The following is a 17,979-nucleotide window of genomic DNA, read 5'->3' as shown; positions in this document are numbered from 1 at the left end:
CTACTCAGGAGGCTGAGACAAGAGGATCTCGTAAGCCGAGTTCAAGGTTGCAGTGAGCTATGATCATGCCACTGCACTCCCACCTGAGTTACAGAGCAAGGCCCTGTCTCTAAAAGAACTTTTTTAAATAAAAGAACAACGGCAAGCAGCCTCCTAGGTGCTGAGTTGCTCTACTCTTACCTAGGGAGAAGGCTACCATTTACTAAGTCCTATTTTTTGCCAGCCACAGCGCAGATTTCCCTGCATTGTAATTTACATGGTTATTTACATTGTCATTGATGTCTCATCTCCTTATCAGAGCTGCATTATCCTACCACTTCTCTGATAGGACTCTTAAGGAATACTGTACAATGGTAAATGACTTGCCTAAGGTCACCCAACTGATTAATGTGACAGAGCCAGGGTTTTAAACCAAAACTATCTTTCTCCAAAGGTTCTAGGCATGAAGCATGTGCTGTCCTGGGCCCTGAATATCAAGCCAGGTAGAGGAACCCCATCCTTCTGTTGTCATTTCAAGCCAGAGGCTCAAGCCAGGAGGAGTGAGGATCAAGATCAATAACTCAAAGCTGTTTAGAAGAAGCAGCCAAATTCAAGGAGGAGTGAGGAATTATAGGTGGAGAAGCTTTGACCTGGGGAGAGATCAGGTGTTTGTGAGCAGCAAAGGTAGGGTGGCAGACAGAGATCTAACAGGCCAGGTTGTTGAAGTCAAGGTCACAGTGTCTTGTCTTAACCAGCCCATGTCTCTTCTTGCCCTGCCCACTTGGTTCTTGACAGCATCCAGATGTATTGCTGGGGCCTGAAGGGAGCTCCTCCACCATAAGCGGCTCTTCCTCCCTTCACAGCGTCCTGTCCCACGGCTGGGTCATGGGCTCTGCAACGGGCCTTTGGGGCAAAGAAAAGGGAGGAATTGTGCTTTCTGAGAAGTGCTCAGGAATAACCTGGGTGGAGGTTTCTTCGTGTGAGGAACTCCAGCCTCTGAGTGGGCAGAGGAGCTCTTCGGCTTGCCCCCATTCCTCTGATGCGCCCCTAACCTGGCCCATAGTTTGGGCAGCCCTGCATATTCCCTGAGCTGAGGGGCCTCTCCCAGGAGAGTGGGAAAGAATTCTGTCCTTTGTGTAACTCGCTTCATTATGTATGAGTGTTGGCTCCCTTGGTTGAAAAATGATCACTCTATTGGGTTCTCCCAGCTTGAGGCGAAAGCTTTTGGAAGCTCAGGCAGCTTGGAGGAGTTCGTGGATTAGAGAATGTTGAAGTTGGAGAACTATAGCGGGGCCTAAAATATCTTCCAGAATCAAGTCGGTGCCTGACGCCCTACCTAGCCCCTCTCCAGCACGGGAGCCCCGGGCCCTTGGCAATCATGCCTGCGCAGCTTGGGCCCCATATCCAACAGGGGAGCACGCCCCAATTTACTCTCACCCCACCAGTCGAGTGGAGGGCAGGTGACCTGCCAGTTCTCGAAAGAAGCCAGATGACTGACTTTGGTCGCCTCATCACAGGTTAATCCATAAGAAGAGCTTGGAACAGCGCCCGGCAGAGTCTCAGCGCGCCCAAAGTGTGTGCGGGTATGATTACCATCGCCAGCAGCTGAGCTGGGAAAAGGATCTGACTAGATAATTTTGGCAATAACTCGACAAACTATCGAATGTGGACAGTGAAACGCATTCCAAGGTTTCTAAAAAGCTCCCGTTGTGACACCCTCTGTGTCCTCCCCAGGCCCGGCGGCCTCCGGGCCAGCGACACCCGACCTCGCGTGGTCCGGGCTACCCAAGGACGTCCCGAGGCGTGGCGGAGACTTGGCGGCTGAGTGCAGGCCGGGCTGCCGCCCAGCAGGACTTGGGCGAGGCCTGCGGCCTGGGCGGGGCCAGGGTTGGGCTCTGTCAGAGCTGCGCAGCAGCCACCCCGCCGGGGCCTCCCTGCCCCCACCTGTGACCTGGATTCCGCGGTTCCTGTGCGGGGGCGGAGGGTGTAAAGGACAAGAGCAAATAAAGGTCTGTGGCCCGGAGAAACTTCAACTCCTGGAATTGGTGCACCAAGGATACTTTAAGGCGAGGGGTCGGGGTGTGTAATAATTTACCCGGTTCATCTGTGTACACTGGCCTCTCTAGCTTACACCAACACATGTTTACCGGGTTCGCACCCGAGCCAGAGGCGGTTAGTTTAGTAATCCCACAGCGGCTTCTGCCTGCTTTCTAGGAGACGGATCTGGGCCCAGGGGAGGCTTCAAAACATTAACATTTCAAATAAATGCCCCCGGAGTTGGGGGCGGGGTGCCTCGGACTGCTTCTCCCCCAGAATTCCCCTTTGCACTGGGGTCACCCCGGGCATTACCCTTGGGGCCGCCTGGGCTGCCTTTGTTGCGCAGGGGACCTTCCCGGCCATGTCAGTGGCCCGGCTGCTCTGCGGGACGGTCCTGGCTCCGAAAGCTGGCGCGGGGGCGCTGAGCCAGGGCCCGCTCTAGATCGCTTCGGCTCCGCTGTCAGTTATCATCCGCGTGGTGCTGGGGCCTCCCAGGACCCGGGAGCCGCGGCAGATTAGGCCACCCGCCCCAACCTGGGTTTTGAGCTACTTATCTGAGGCTTGTGAGTCCAAAAGGGCTTAGCAACCACAGCCGTGGCAGCCCCAAGGACATGAACACCCGCACCTCCGAGCCTTCGCCTGTGGAGTACCTTGGAGGTGAGGCCTGCGCAGCCCCAGGAAGAGGGTGTGGGCGCAAACCCGCGGTGGGGAGCTAGGCCTGCCGGCTACACGGTTCCTGCCATCCTGTCTGCGCCCTTTCTCCCATGCTCACAGTGTTCATCCAGCTGAAACTGATTAACACAGCAAACCCAACACCCACAGACCTGTGGCCCCTTCTTTCCCTTCTCGCCTCCTCGGCAACCCTTGAAAGCACTCAAGTACGAAGTTGTAATTGCAATTATAATTAACTGCGTTCGACTTGGGCTTCCCCAGGTCTTGGCTTCCTAGGACAGTGTCCCAGGTCTCCCTGTCCCAGGCAGCCCCAGTTCCCAAGAAATAGTTGAATGAATGGATGTTTGCATCCCCTACCCAACCTCAGACTGTGTACTCCTTTCTCTCCAAGCACAAGAGATTTTACTGGAAGGCCGCAGGGATGGTGGAAAGGGCACTAGGCGTGAGGTTTGGTAAAATGAGGACAATACCAGTACCCCTCCATCTCTCCTTCCCAGAAAGGGATATAGGAGGCACAAGTAAGATAGCTACACGACTCCTGGCCAGTTGACAAGCAGAAGGTCCTGGCAACCTGGGTTTTATCTCCTGTTGTCCAGAAGCCACAGTGGGTCTCCTGATGCAGAGCCTGCCTGGCAGTGTTGTTACAGTGGGTAGCAGCAGACATGAGCAGGTCAGGAGAGCCCCCACCTCCAAACCCAGGAATATTAGAAGACCATCAGGTGATGGTCAGGAGGCTGTTAAGCTGTCTAAAATAGTAATTGATCACACCCAGCGCCAGAGAAAGGCAGTCTTCCCAACAGATAGAAAAACCCAAAACTGGTGATCAGCTTCCCAATTAGATCTCAGGAGTTGGGCGAGTAGGCTCAAGCATGTGACCTAAGAGACAAAATGGTGGAGTTTAACTGGCATATGAGTTCTCTCTGGGAATGTAGCAGGATCAGCCACAGACAAAACTCCTCAGACAATGAGTTAAAGAAGGAAGGGGTTTATTCGGCCGGGAGCATAGGCAAGCCTCCTGTCTCAAGAGCCGAGTTCCCTGAGTGAGCAATTCTTGTCCCTTTTAAGGGCTCACAACTCTAAGGGGGTGTGCGTGAGAGGGTTGCAATTGACTGAGCAAGCAGTGGGTACGTGACTGGGGGCTGCATGCACTGGTAATTAGATGGGAACAAAACAGGATAGGGATTTTCACAGTACTTTTCCATACAATGTCTATAATCTATAGATAACATAACCAATTAGGTCAGGGGTCGATCTTTAACTATCAGGCCCAGGGTGTGGTGCCAGACTGTCTGCTTGTGGATTTCATTTCTGCCTTTTAGTTTGTACTTTTTCTCTCTTTGGAGGCAGAAATTGGGCATAAGACAATATGAGGGGTGGTCTCCTCCCTTATTCCCCCCTTTGAGACTCTCACTCAATAGTGGGAGTTCTCCCTTTCATTTTTACTACCTATGTCTTCTTGCAAGACAGATCAATAGTGATTTATATAGCACACTTGTGCTGAAGCATTTTGGTGAACTAAGGTAGCAATGAAGCTTTTTATCATTTGAAGAAGTACAGGTAGCAAACAAGGAACGGTAAGTAGTTTCCTATTACTATTATAACTCTTATAAGAGTTTTAAATCCTCCTAGCGCTGGGAACCATTTTCTAAACATGGCCCCAGGATCAAATCCATGCCACACTTGCACAGGCACATGTGCCAGTTTTGTCATATCTTTATGTCTTTAGCTACTTACCCTTGATTATCTACATGTAGGCAGCAATTAGTAAAGTTAAATTTCCTACAGACCTCTCCTTCAGCTGCTGGCAAGTAGTAGAGAGCTAATCTATTGTGATAGAGAGCATTTCTCATCTGAGTTTCTTGCCAGACCAGAATAGTCAAGGCTCTGCCAGTTTTATTAGTGATTATTTTTAAGACAGCTTATAACTGTGTGATTCAGTTGATCATGTAAATGGAGGTCTGGTATCACTACGAGCCATCTTGTGCCTGAGTAGCAGGCCTATAATACTGTATGATTCTCTCAGGGGGCCATTTATCATTTTTTCAATTTCCTATAGCTATGCTTCTCTTTTCACGGGAAGCATAGACAGGGAAGCCCAGGAGTTCACCTGTTTTTATGGGCAGGAGGAAGAAAGATGGTTTAATAGTGCCAATAACACAACTACTTGTCCACTGGTCAGGCAGCTTAGCATAGGCTCTATGTCCATATATCCAGTATAGCCCAGTGGGGGCCATCCAGCCCTGGTGGGATTCTGGGTGGGCCTAAACGGTCTGCAACTTTGGAAATTTACTGAATGGATTTTTCTCTGTGTGGTTTGAACTCCACCATGTTGTCTTCCTGCAGGAAGGGTGAAGTCCTTCTCCACTGTTGCTATACAGTATTGTCTAATGATTGAGGCTTTTAGGACCTAGAAGTGATCAGGGTGATTCTTTTGGGCCAGGAATTCATCAGGAACTGGGTCTGTAGGTACTAATTATCGGGCTTCCTATGACCATTGATCTCCTATTACAGTTCCTTCACATATATAGCATGTGACATTGAGAGACTTGGCTACATGCTTGGCTAATTGCAAAAACAAATTTCTTGTTTTTCCTGGAATTTCCGGTGCTGACACTTTTAGTTTATCATAGAAGGTTTGAAATACTGGCTCAGGAGAGCATTTATAAACTTTTTCTGAAACCACAATATTTACTTGAAGATCTAGTCTGGCTCCATTAATTTTAGGGTTACACGTTCCCCTTTTTTTCCAGCGAGGATCAGGGGATTGGTTATTACTAGCTCTAAGGGGTTACATTGTCCTTTAGTACAGGAAGGGCCATTTTTTTCTTTCTGAAGGTGGACTGGATCCTTTTCTTTTTTTTTTATCTAAGTGGCCTAAATGGCACAAGACCAGTATTTACATTTGTTTCCACACAGTCCTAATTTATGACAGATGTACTTATTTTCTGCCATATAGCCTCTTTTCTAATTTAGAGAACTACACCTTATTCCTAACTTATTACTATTAATGACAGCACAGGCATCAAATTTTAAGGTGACTTGTTTGAGCACCCTTTCTTTTTTCTATTTTGGCTAACACTTTACTCGTATCGTTTATAAGCCCCTACCCGTCCTCAGTCCTTAATCTTATTTTTAAAACTGTGGTCATGGGAGGCTCAGATGGGTCATAACACACATCAGGTTGGTCATTTCCTGGGCTACATACCTTGTATAGACTGACATTATACAAACAAGTTTTTTTAGATTTCCAGTACACTTATAGTAACTGTAAAATAATAGGACCGTGGCAACCTTTTGTCCTACCTCAGTGACTTGATGTATACACTAGGAACAGCCCTCAGTCTGAGGAAGGTCAGTTGAAGTCCCTACTGTGCAAGTCCAAATTTTAAGGAAAATGAGTCCCACAATGAGTTTCCTCATGCTTCGGCTGTGCGTGGACCAGTCAGTTTCCAGGTATGACTGGAGCAGGGCTTGTTGTCTTCTTCAGAGTCACTTTGCAGGGGTTAGCGAAGCTGCTCCCATCCATGTACTGCTCACAGTCTACTGATGTTTAAGGGTGGTCTCGGAGGTTGGACCTGCTAGAATAAACTGAGTCCAACACCTCTACACAGTTATGTTCAACTGGGTTCTCTGATACCGGGAGGAAGGTGGTGGGATTTAGGGTGTTGCAAACTTCAGTGGTTATGTGGGGATTTTCACATAGCAAGCTTTGGTACTTGGTTAATCTAGCATTTGTTAACTAATAATGTCCTTTGGTATTTATTAAAGTTACCACAGCATAGGGAGCCTTTAGGTTAGTTTATATGGCCTAAGGGTTAGTTTATCTGCTTCTTGTGCTAACAGGGCCATTGCTGCTAGGGACCTTAGACCTGGGGGTCAGCCTTTGGAAATCCTGTCTAGTTATTTTAAGAGATAGGCCACTGGTCTTGGCCAGGGCCCCACAGTCTGGGTTAAAACTCCAACTGCCATTTTTTCTCTTTCTGGCACATAGAGTGTGAAGAATTTTGTCAGGGCAGGTAGCCTCAGAGCTGGGTCCAACATGAGTTTTTCTTTTAACTCATGAAAACTTCGTTGCTGTTGGTTGTAATAGATGTAGTTTATCTAATTTACATTTTTATTAACTGTCACCTACTAAAATATTGGCTTAAATCCTGCAGCTATTTGATTTCAAGCTTTAAATTGATCTGGTATTCCTCGTGGGACTCTAATTGCGTCTAAATAGACATAAGAGTCGAAAGACCCATAAGGGGCTTCTCTTGCTTTACAATGTCTCATTTTTTTTCCTTTTGGTTGATGAAATGCCAGGGTGAAAGGGATAGCCAATTGGACTAAAGTACAAGTGCCACTCCAGTTATTCGGCAGACTGCCCAGTAAAGGTCCACCACAATACCACCACACATCCGCTCAGGGATGAACAAGGGCTGACTGATTGATATGCTCTTGAAAATTCTTAAGCTCATCATATCCCTTCAGGTCTCTAAGGAATGCTAAGTTTCCTCCCTGTCGTGAGAGACACGAAGTGAACTTAGTGTTGGGAGACAGAAGCTAGATGGCCCTCAGAAGCTGACCCGCAAGGTGCTGGACTTCGGGAAATAGCAGAGAGAGTTTGGCATGACTTATTACTCTAGGCTGTAGAATTCTGGAAAAGAGCAACTATGCAGCCTATGCCTGGTCAACTGGAGGACCACCTTAGTGGAAGGGAGACAGTCTGGGCCTCTGGCCTGCCGTGTGCACAAGCATGATAATTGCTTTTGTTTAATGTGCAGATGGAATATTTGATCCATTTTAACCAGGCATTTGCATCTTGGTATCCTGTCTTAATTGCTTAAGTTTGTTTTAAGTCTTTAACTTCTATGATCCTCTAGTAAAATGAATGTATGGTTCTAGGAAATTACAAAAATTGGTTGGGGCAGTCCATCCTTGCTCTTTAGTGGTCCACAGAATGTTGGACCAACTATGGCATGAAAGCTCTACATCAGGGGGCAAGACTCCTCCTTGGCAATGGGGTCTTTATTGAAATCTCCCTGGATTAAATGGTCCTAGTTTACTAATGCCCAGTCTGAGGAAAGTCAGGAGGGACAGAAGTACTTTTCTGAAGTAGAAAGCTGTCTTTGACTTGGCAAGTCCCCACAGGGTATAAGAAGGCAAGCATTAAATGCAATAGTTTGAGGCAAAATTGACTTGGTTATGTTAATAACTAGATGGTCAGCAATAGAGCACGGAAAGAAGAAAGAGTAACAGAATAGATGAAAAAAGTTAGATTTTTCTTAGCTTTAGTTTGGTAGGGTTTTCCCCTGGGACTGTGGCCTGCAACTCTGGAGCGGGTGGCACTTTCTTGACTCGGGTGTGATGAGTCCATCCTTTTTTGCTGTACTAACAGCAGTCTTGGTGGTTAACAGCACAAATAGGGTCCTTCCCAGGCTGGCTTGAGTTTTTCTTCTTTCCACCTTTCGATGAGAACGTGATATTCAGGCTGGTGCTGGTTTACCAGAAATTCTAGGTGTGGTACATGTGCTAAAAGACTTTCAGTTTTTGAGAGAAAGGAAAGTGGAAGATAAACCAAGTATATAATTTCTAAGAAATTGGCCTTTTGTTTTAAATGTGGGGACCTTGGCAGTGGACTTTATAGTCCTTAGTGCTTTTTTACTGAGAAATTTCCTTTAGCTCCTATTTTTATTCGTTTTTAGACCAAAGAAAGCTAAACACTATTTTATATTTAATAATGCTTTTTGTATGATTTTTATACCAGATAAGCTAAATTTTATCTTTATATTAGTGTGTTATTAATGTTAAACCTAATTTTAATAAAACCTTGTAGACACATTTATCTAATTTTTAGTGTTTGACTATAAGGTAAGATTTTATAGACTCTTTTTAACCTTTTATAATTTTTGCTAAAGAGCAGGTTGGTACTTTAAGAAAAAGCTGTTATGCTTTTACTTTAACGTCTAGTTCACAGAAAAACTGGATAATACTTCTTTAACTTTAGCTAATATGTTTACACACAGAATTCTTTTTACAATTAACATTTTAAAACTTGCTTAAACCTTCAAAACAATAATTTTTTTAACTTTTTAATGTAGGTAAAAATGTACGTTCTTATGCTTCCTTATAATCCTTTTACTAAAGGTATATTTTACTTTTTTTATACACCTTGCACATAAACTGGGTTTTTTTTTTCAATAGTTTTACATTCAGGAGGCCTAGTTACTTTTAAATTATACGACATTTTTTGCATAAATTCTTAACACACATTTTTTTTTATAACTTTTTTCTACAAATTTTACAGGCAATTTTTCAACATGCCTTAACTTTCTGACTTATTACAAACATTTGTTTCTTTAAACAACCAGTTAATTTATTTCAGGACAAGAATTTACCATATAACACTCTTTTTATATAAATTCCGCACCACCCCCCTTTTTTTCCTTTTTATTCCTTTTTTTCCCCTCAAAGATGATAATCATTCTTTTCTAAAGCAAACCTGTTTTTATGTCTGTGGACTAGATTGTCTGAGGCCAAAAGAATAGAAGCTACTATAATACATGTTACACTCTTAACTTTTAGCAAACTTTACTTTTCTTGAAAACCTTGTAAGTTTGGGATTTTAATTATCCTTTGCTATTAATAAGACCTTGTTTTGTCCAAATTAACTTAGAATTGGTATAGATGGCTTTTTTTTCTTTTTCTTTTTTTTTTTTTTCTTAACTACTTGTATATCTCTTTCTCTCTTTCTCTTTGACTTTCCCTCTCTTTGACTTTCCTTTTGCCTCTGTCTCTTCCTTTGTCTGCCTCTCTCTTTCTTTCTCTCTCTCTCTCCTTGACTCCCTCTTTGTCTCTCTCTTTCTCGCTGTCTCTTCCTCTCTCTCTTTGCCTCTTTTCCTCTCTGTCTCTTTTTTTTCTCTCTGTCTGCTGGTCTTTTCTTGCCTTTTTCACTTATGCTGCTGTTCTCTCAACCACTGTGTGTTGGGGGCGAGAGGTCTAAAACCAGCTGTAACCAAGTGTCTATGTACAGGAACTGGTCTGGGTTCCCTGGCTTACAGGTTACCTTGTGCCATACCTTTGAAACAAGGGACCTGTCCAGGCTTCCTTCTAATGGCCAACTTATCTCTAATGCTGGCCAGTCTATCTCACACAAAGTTTTAAGTTTTCCCGGTGTCATAGTATTCCATAGTCTCCCTTAAATCCTTGTTTTTGAAAATTTTCAACATAGTTCCTAGTGGTGTGGGCTTACTTTGTGCCTCACCTATGTTTCTTCGAGACAAAACACCACACTCACACCACATGCACACCACAAAACAAAGAATAGGTAAAAAGGGCACACACACGCTTTTGTAGTTTACACCAAAGCAAAATCAAAACCAAAACCAGAGTATCCAGAAATCCAAGCCAGGTCAAAACCAAAACCAAAGTATCAAGAAATCCAAGTCAAGTCAAAAACAAAAACCAAAGTGCCGGTACAGTCACACCATGGGTGATCAGGCCACGCTTCCACTCAAATGGATTAGGCAAGTTCCCAAGACCAGACCTGTCAAGCAATTCAAACCAAATCAAAAGCAAAACCAAAACCAAAGTGCCAATAAAGGCATGCCGTGGGTGATCAGGCCACGCTTCCACTCAAACGGAGTGGGCAAGTTCTAAAGACTAGTCTTGCCAAGTTTCAGATGTCCAGACTCCAAGTACCAGTTCCTTTCCAGTGTTCAGCCACTGTGTTGATCCTCCACGGGGGCCTGCCACACACTGCTCTGGTGAGGCGTACCACTGGGGCAAATGCCTACCTGGGAGCGCTCTCAGGATCCGCATCGCTAGGGCTGGTCTGGAGTCCCCCGCAGGAATGTTCCAGAGGGCAGGCTTAAGCCTAAGGAACTGCCTCGACCATTCGCCAATCACCTTGCTTCCCGGTCAGGGAACCAAGAAATGTAGCAGGACGAGCCACAGACAAAACTCCTCAGACAGGCCGGGCGTGGTGGCTCACGCCTGTAATCCCAGCACTTTGGGAGGCCGAGGCGGGCGGATCACGAGGTCAGGAGATCGAGACCATCCTGGCTAACACGGTGAAACCCCGTCTCTACTAAAAATACAAAAAACTAGCCGGGCGTAGTGGCGGGCGCCTGTGGTCCCAGCTACTCGGGAGGCTGAGGCAGGAGAATGGCGTGAACCTGGGAGGTAGAGCTTGCAGTGAGCCGAGATCACGCCACTGCACTCCAGCCTGGGTGACAGAGCGAGACTCCGTCTCAAAAAAAAACAAACAAACAAAAAAAAACTCCTCAGACAATGGGTTAAAGAAGGAAGGGGTTTATTTGGCCAGGAGCATCGGCAAGCCTCCTGTCTCCAGAGCCAAGCTCCCCGAGTGAGCAATTCTTGTCCCTTTTAAGGGCTCACAACTCTAAGAGGTTGTGTATGAGACAGTCATGATTGATTGAGCAAGCAGGGGGTACGTGACTAGGGGCTGCATGCACTGGTAATTAGATCGAAACAAAGCAGGATAGGGATTTTCACAGTGCATTTCTATACAATGTCTGTAATCTATAGATAACATAACCGATTAGGTCAGGGGTCAGTCTTTAACTTCCAGGCCCAGGGTGTGGCACTGGGCTGTCTGCTTGTGGATTTCATTTCTGCCTTTTAGTTTGTACTTTTTCTCTCTTTGGAGGCAGAAATTGGGCATAAGACAATATGAGGGGTGGTCTCCTCCCTTAGGAACACTCAACTGGTAAGAGAAAAATACCTTGTGAGCATGCACACCACTTCAGTAAACACACTGTGCCAGGGGCCCCTCCCAAGTGCTGGCAGACCACCCCAAGGGAAGAATCAGGGGAGAAGGGGTGCAACCACCCCACACACCCTCCAAGCTTGCCAGCTTATAAGATTCCAAGTCAAAGGCCAAACCGTGCACTTGAATCTCTCAAATCACCCAGTTGGCCCTCTTCCAAGTGTACTTTTAATTTTGTTCCTGCTCTAAAACTTTTTATTTTATTTTATTTTATTTATTTATTTATTTTGTGAGAGTCTTTGTCACCCAAACTGCAGTGCAGTGGTGCGAACTCTGCTCATTGCAACTTCCACCTCCCAGGTTCAAGTGATTCCCCTGCCTCAGCCTCCCAAATAGCTGGAATTACAGGCATGCACCACCACCTAATTTTTGTATTTTTAGTAGCCATGGGGTTTCACCACATTGGCCAGGCTGGTCTTGAACTCCTGACCTCAGATGATCCACCTGCCTCGGCCTCTCAAAGTGCTGGTGTGTCCAGAGTTGGTTCGTGGTCTCACTGACTTTATAAGAATGCAGCTGGGGACCTTTGCAGGTGAGTGTTACAGCTCCTGAAGATGGCACGGACCCAGAGTGAGCAGTAGCAAGGTTTCTTGTGAAGAACAAAAGGACAAAGCTGCCACAGTGTGGAAGGAGACCCGAATGGGTTGCCACTGCTGGCTGGGGCGTGGCCAGGTTTTATTCCCTTATTGTCACCCTCCGCCCTGCCACACTCTATGTTCCATTTCTGTCCTATCAGAGTGTCCTTTTTTCAATCCTCTCCGCAGATTGCCTACCTTTAGAATCCTGCTGATTGGTGTGTTTTACAGAGTACTGATTGGTGCATTTTACAATCCTCCTGTAAGACAGGAAAGTTCCCCAAGTCCCCACTGGACCCAGGAAGTCCAGCTGGCTTCACTTCTCACTGGGATTACAGGTGCAAGCCACCACACTCAGCCATGTGCTTTTACTTTTGTTCCTGCTCTAAAACTTTAATAAAACTTTCACTTCTGCTCTAAAACTTGCTTCTCTCCCCCTGTCTTATGTCACTTGGTGGAATTCTTTTTCCTGAGGAGGCAAGGATTTGCCACCACTTACAGACTTCGGTGCTTACGTTCCCTGGTGCTAACAATGTCAACCTTTGAGAAACAGATATATTTATTTTATTTTATTATTATTTTTTTCTGAGACGGAATCTTGCTCTGTTGCCTAGGCTGGAGTGCAGTGATGTGATCTCGGCTCACTACAACCTCCGCCCCTGCCTGGATTTAAGCAATTCTCCTGCCTCAGTCTCCGGAGTAGCTGGGATTACAGGTATGTGCCACCACACCTGGCTAATTTTTGTATTTTTAGTAGAGATGAGATTTCACCATGTTGGCCAAGCTGGTCTTGAACTCCTGACCTCGTGATCCACCCACCTTGGCCTTCCAGACTGCTGGGATTACAGGTGTGAGCCACCACACCCGGCCAAGACATGTTTCATTAAGTCTCTGTCATCTGAAAAATGTGCATGTCCTTCTGGTTTTGTGTGCACCCTGTTTCAGGCTCCCCCATGAAGTTTGCCCAAGCCCAGGTTTAGGAATCTTGTTCCGCACCTTCCCAATACCCACTTTTCTTCTTATGCCCCTTGCTGACCCACTTGCTGTTCCCCAGCAGGCAGCTCGGGCTGTCCAGCTTGTTTCTTACTAGCAGTGAGCTTGGCTATGGGAGTACCCCCTTTCTCTACACCCACCCCCACCCAAATTATTTCCTTTCACCCTTCCTCTGCGGCAGCTGGGTGTCCTTACCTCCCAGCCTCACTAGCAACTTGGTGAGACTTCTGATGTGGCACCCACTGCCTAGGAGTTGTCTCAGTCCCCATGGCTCACACATTCCTGGGGCAGGGCCTTGACTTCACTTTATATCCTTCCCTCTACCCCGTTAGGCCAGTGGATTCTCAGAATTCATAGCATTACCTCGCTGAGTGGGCAGTGCTCCAGGACACCTGTGATGACTTCACTTCCAAGGTAATCCACCAAATGTTCCTTTGACTGGAGATGCCACCAAGAAATCTCCAGACATTGGAAGGCATGCGTAATAAATCCTAGGACTCGGAAACCTGTCAGGATTCTTCCACATGAAATGAGTGGTAAGGCTGGAGAACTACTTTGGGGCTTCCCACATTGAGGGCTCTGCTTATATCCTGTGGGCTGCTCCACAGCAATGGAGTGAGACGCTCAGCAGATGCTGATGGAGGCCTTTCGTGTACCAGGCAGCAAGCTGGGGCTGAGGAGTCTAAAACAGCTGGCAGCCATAGTGTCTGCTTTTCAAGAGCACTTCCTGCTCTTCCTGAGCCACTCTGAAGGTTTAAAATTTCTTTCGGCCCCTCCCACAACATTAGCTTCTCCTTTCTTTGTGTTTCATCAGTGCCCACCTGAGCCAGGCTGGTACCCACCTGAAGGAAGGCCACCAAACAGCATCTAAGCCTGACTGCCAAAGGAAAGGCAGGACAGGTATTCTGAGGTTGAACACAGGTCAATCTGAGGTGGTTGGCCCTGGGGATGCAACAGTTGTTGTTGTTGTTGTTTGTTGTTTTTTGAGACGGAGTTGTGCTCTGTTGCTCAGGTTGAACTGCAATGGCACTATCTCAGCTCACTGCAACCTCTGCCTCCCGAGTTCAAGCGTTTTTCCTGCCTCAGCCTCCCAAGTAAGTGGGATTACAAGTGCCTACCACCACACCCAGCTTATTTTTGTATTTTTAGTAGAGACAGGGTTTCACCATGTTGGTCAGGCTGGTCTCGAACTCCTGACCTGGTGATCCTCCTACCTCAGCCTCCCAGAGTGCTGGGATTACAAGCATGAGCCACCATGCCTGGCCCTCAACAGTTTGTTTGTTTGTTTGTTTGTTTGTTTGTTTGTTTGTTATGGAGTCTTACTCAGTCACCCAGGCTGGAGTGCAGCAGCACCATCTCGGCTCACTGCAACCCCCACCTCTGGGTTCAAGTGTTTCTCCTGCCTCAGTCTCCCAAGTAGCTGGGATTACAAGCATGTGCCACCACTCCCAGCTAATTTTTTTGTATTTTTGGTAGAGACGGGGTTTCACCATGTTGGCCAGGCTGGTCTCAAACTCCTGGCCTCAAGTGATCCACCTGCCTCAACCTCCCAAGGTGCTGGGATTACATGCATGAGCCACCGTGCCCGGCCTTCAACAATTTTTAAATTAAAAAAAAAAAAAAAATAGGCTGGGCACGGTGGCTCACGCCTATAATCCCAATACTTTGAGAGGCCGAGGAGGGTGGATCACAAGGTCAGGAGTTCAAGATCAGCCTGATGAATATAGTGAAGCCCTACCTCTACTAAAAAAATACAAAAAATTAGCCGAGCGTGGTGGTGGGTGCCTGTAATCTCAGCTACTCGGGAGGCTGAGGCAGAAGAATTGCTTGAACCTGGGAGGCGGAGGTTGCAGTGAGCCGAGATCGCGCCACTACACTCCAGCCTGGGCGACAGTGAGAGACTCCATCTCAAAAAAAAAAAAAAAAAAAAAATTATTTTTTAATGATCATTTTTGTTCTTTAGTGTAGCAAAATATAAAAAATAAAAATTATACCTATCTAGTTCTCAGATCTTTGTTCTAATACCATTCTCTAATAAAAGGAACTAGGGCCCCTAGGAGAAATGGCTGATTCTAGGATCGGGGTTAGGAAATATATATGATAATGCTGGAGTACCTCGTAGTGTCAGAAAGTAAGGAAGTCCTAAAAAACAAAAACTTAAAAAGCCACACCTGAGGCTATGTCAAAAAAACAAGTGAGCCAGGCGCAATAGCACACACCTGTAATCCCAGCACCTTTGGGAGGCTGAGGTGGGTGGATTGCTTGAGCTCAGGAGTTCAAGACCAACCTGGCCAATATGGTGAAACCTCATTTCTGCAAAAAAACTGTAAAAATTAGCCAGGCATGGTGGCACATGTCTGTGGTGCCTGTCTGTAGTCACTGTTACTCAGGAGGCTGAAGTAGAAGGATCACTTCAGTCCAGGAGGTTGAGGCTGCAATGAACCAAGATTGCACCCCTGCACTCCAGCCTTGGCAACAGAATGAGACCCAGTCTCAAAAGCAACAACAACAACAAAGACAAATAGAAAAGAGCTCCCAGTGGCCAAAGCAGAAACAATTTAAGAAACAAAATCAATAAAATATTGGATTATGACCCAAAGTATAAAATAAATATCCGTGAGTCTGTACCAATATCAATACATGATTGAATAGATAAAAGGAGAATTACAGATAAATTTCCCATGCAGAAGAATACCAAATAATTAATATGGCTACTCTGCCCTCACGGAGGGGAACATTACTCCTTCAGTGTAGATTGTACTTAGTGACTTCCTTCCAAAGAGTACATATAAAAAAAGAGAAAAAAAGACTACATGCAGAAACCTGACAAATACTACTTCAGCTAAGTGATCAAGTCATTGATATGTCATGTTGATAGGTCATTTTGAGAGCATACACCCTAAAATACAAAAATTATCTGGGATTGGCGGTGGGCACCTGTAGTACCAGCTACTATGGAGGCTGAGGCAGGAGAATCACTTGAGCCTGGGAGGTGGAGGTTGCAGTGAGTTGACATCGAGATGGCATCACTGCACTGCAGCCTGGGCAATAGAGACTCTGTCTCAAAAAAAAAAAAAAAAAGAGAGGAGAGTATGTGCCCTTGATATGATGTGATGAAAATGGGACTTTGGGACTTTGGCTGGGTGTGGTGGCTAACACCTGTAATCCCAGCTCTTTGGGAGAGCGAGGCTGGTGGATCATGAGGTCAGGAGTTCGAGACCAGCCTGGCCAATATGGTGAAACCCCGTGTCTACTAAAAACACAAAAGTTAGCCGAGTGTGGTGGCGCACACCTGTAGTCCCAGTGACTCGGGAGGTTGAGGCAGGAGAATTGCTTGAACCTGGGAGGCTGAAGTTGCAGTGAGCCGAGATCACACCACTGCACTCCAGCCTGGGAGACAAAGCAAGACTCTGTCAAAAAAAAAAAAGAAAAAAGAAAATGGGACTTTACCTTGTGGTTCCACTCCTAAAAATCCACACCCCTAGTTCAACCATGAGAAAAACACCAAATAAATTCTATTAGAGGGATATCCTACGAAACCCTGAACTTGGCTGGGCACAGTGGCTCATGCCTGTAATGCTAGCACTTTGGGAGACCAAGGTGGGCAGATCACTTGAGGTCAGGAGTTCGAAACCGGCCTGGCCAACTGGTGAAACCCTGTCTCTACTAAAAATACAAAAAAATTAGCTGTGCATGGTGGTGGACCCCTGTAATCCCAGCTACTGAGAAGGCTGAGACAGGAGAATTGCTTGAACCTGGGAGGCGGAGGTTGTAGTGAGCTGAGATCGCGCCACTGTACTCCAGCCTGGGTGACAGAGCAAGACTCTGTCTCAAAAAAGAAAAAACACAACACAGCACAACAACAACAACAACAAACACTGAACTTAAAGTAACCCTTAAAATTGCCATGGTCGGCCAGGTGCCGTGGGTCATACCTATAATTCCAGCACTGTGGGAGGCTGAGGCAGGTGGATAGTTTGAGCTTAGAAGTTCAAGACCAGCCTGGGGAACATGGTGAAACCCCATCTCTACAAAAAATACAAAAAAATTAGCCAAGTTTAGCGGTGCACACATGTAGTCCCAGCTACTTAGGAGGGTGAGGTGGGAGGATGGCTTGAGCCCGGGAGGCGGAGGTTGCAATGGGCCAAGATCAGGCCCCTGTATGCCAGTCTGGGTGACAGAGCCAGACCCCGTCTCAAAAAAAAACATTGTCACAGTCATTAAAATAAGGAAAGTCAGGTATACTGTCCCAGCTAAGACCAGCGTAAGGGGACATGACAAGTAGATGTAATATGGTATCCTAGATGGGCTCCTGCAACATGAGAAGGCTATTAGGTAAAAATTAAGAAAAGCTAAGTAAAGTATGGACTTTAGTTAGTGATATTATATCAATATTTGTTCATTAATTTTAACAAGTATAGCATACTAATGTAAGATATTAATAATAGGGGAAACTGAATGCAAGGTATATAGAAATTTTCTGTATATGTCAATTTTTCTGTAAATCTTTTTTTTTAGATGGAGTCTCACTCTGCCCCCAGGCTGGAGTGCAATGGCATGATCTCGGCTCCCATCTCACTGCAACATCCGCCTCCCGAGTATCTGGGATTATAGGCGCCCACCACCAAGCCCGGCTAATTTTTGTATTTTTAGTAAAAACGAGGTTTCACCATGTTGGCCAGGTTGGTCTCAAACTACTGACCTCTAGTGATCTGCCCACCTCGGCCCCCCAAAGTGCTGGGATTACAGGCGTGAGTCACCATGCCTGGCCAATTTTTCTGTAAATCTAAAACTGTTCTAAAAATAAAGTCGATTATTTTATTTATTTGTTTGTTTATTTTGAGACAGAGCCTAGCTCCATCAGCCAGGCTGGAGTGCAGTGGCACAATCTCGGCTCACTGCAACCTCTGCCTCCCGGGTTCAAGTGATTCCCCTGCCTCAGCCTCCTGA

The 17,979-nt window shown here is 46.0% G+C and overlaps 1 long non-coding RNA gene across 1 annotated transcript; it reads left to right on the top strand.

Moving 5' to 3' along the window:
- Positions 1-1,147: 1,147 nt before the first annotated feature.
- On the top strand, positions 1,148-13,531 carry LOC140712500 (uncharacterized). The gene is made up of 3 exons (XR_012094104.1): positions 1,148-1,988; positions 12,651-12,751; positions 13,362-13,531. It is a non-coding gene; the product is annotated as an uncharacterized lncRNA (long non-coding RNA).
- Positions 13,532-17,979: the final 4,448 nt, after the last annotated feature.

This window comes from Chlorocebus sabaeus, chromosome 9, assembly GCF_047675955.1.
Source record: "Chlorocebus sabaeus isolate Y175 chromosome 9, mChlSab1.0.hap1, whole genome shotgun sequence".
In the NCBI taxonomy this organism is placed as follows: Eukaryota; Metazoa; Chordata; class Mammalia; order Primates; family Cercopithecidae; genus Chlorocebus; species Chlorocebus sabaeus.
The sequence above is the reverse complement of the archived record's forward strand: the minus strand, read 5'-3'. Positions and strand labels throughout refer to the sequence as shown.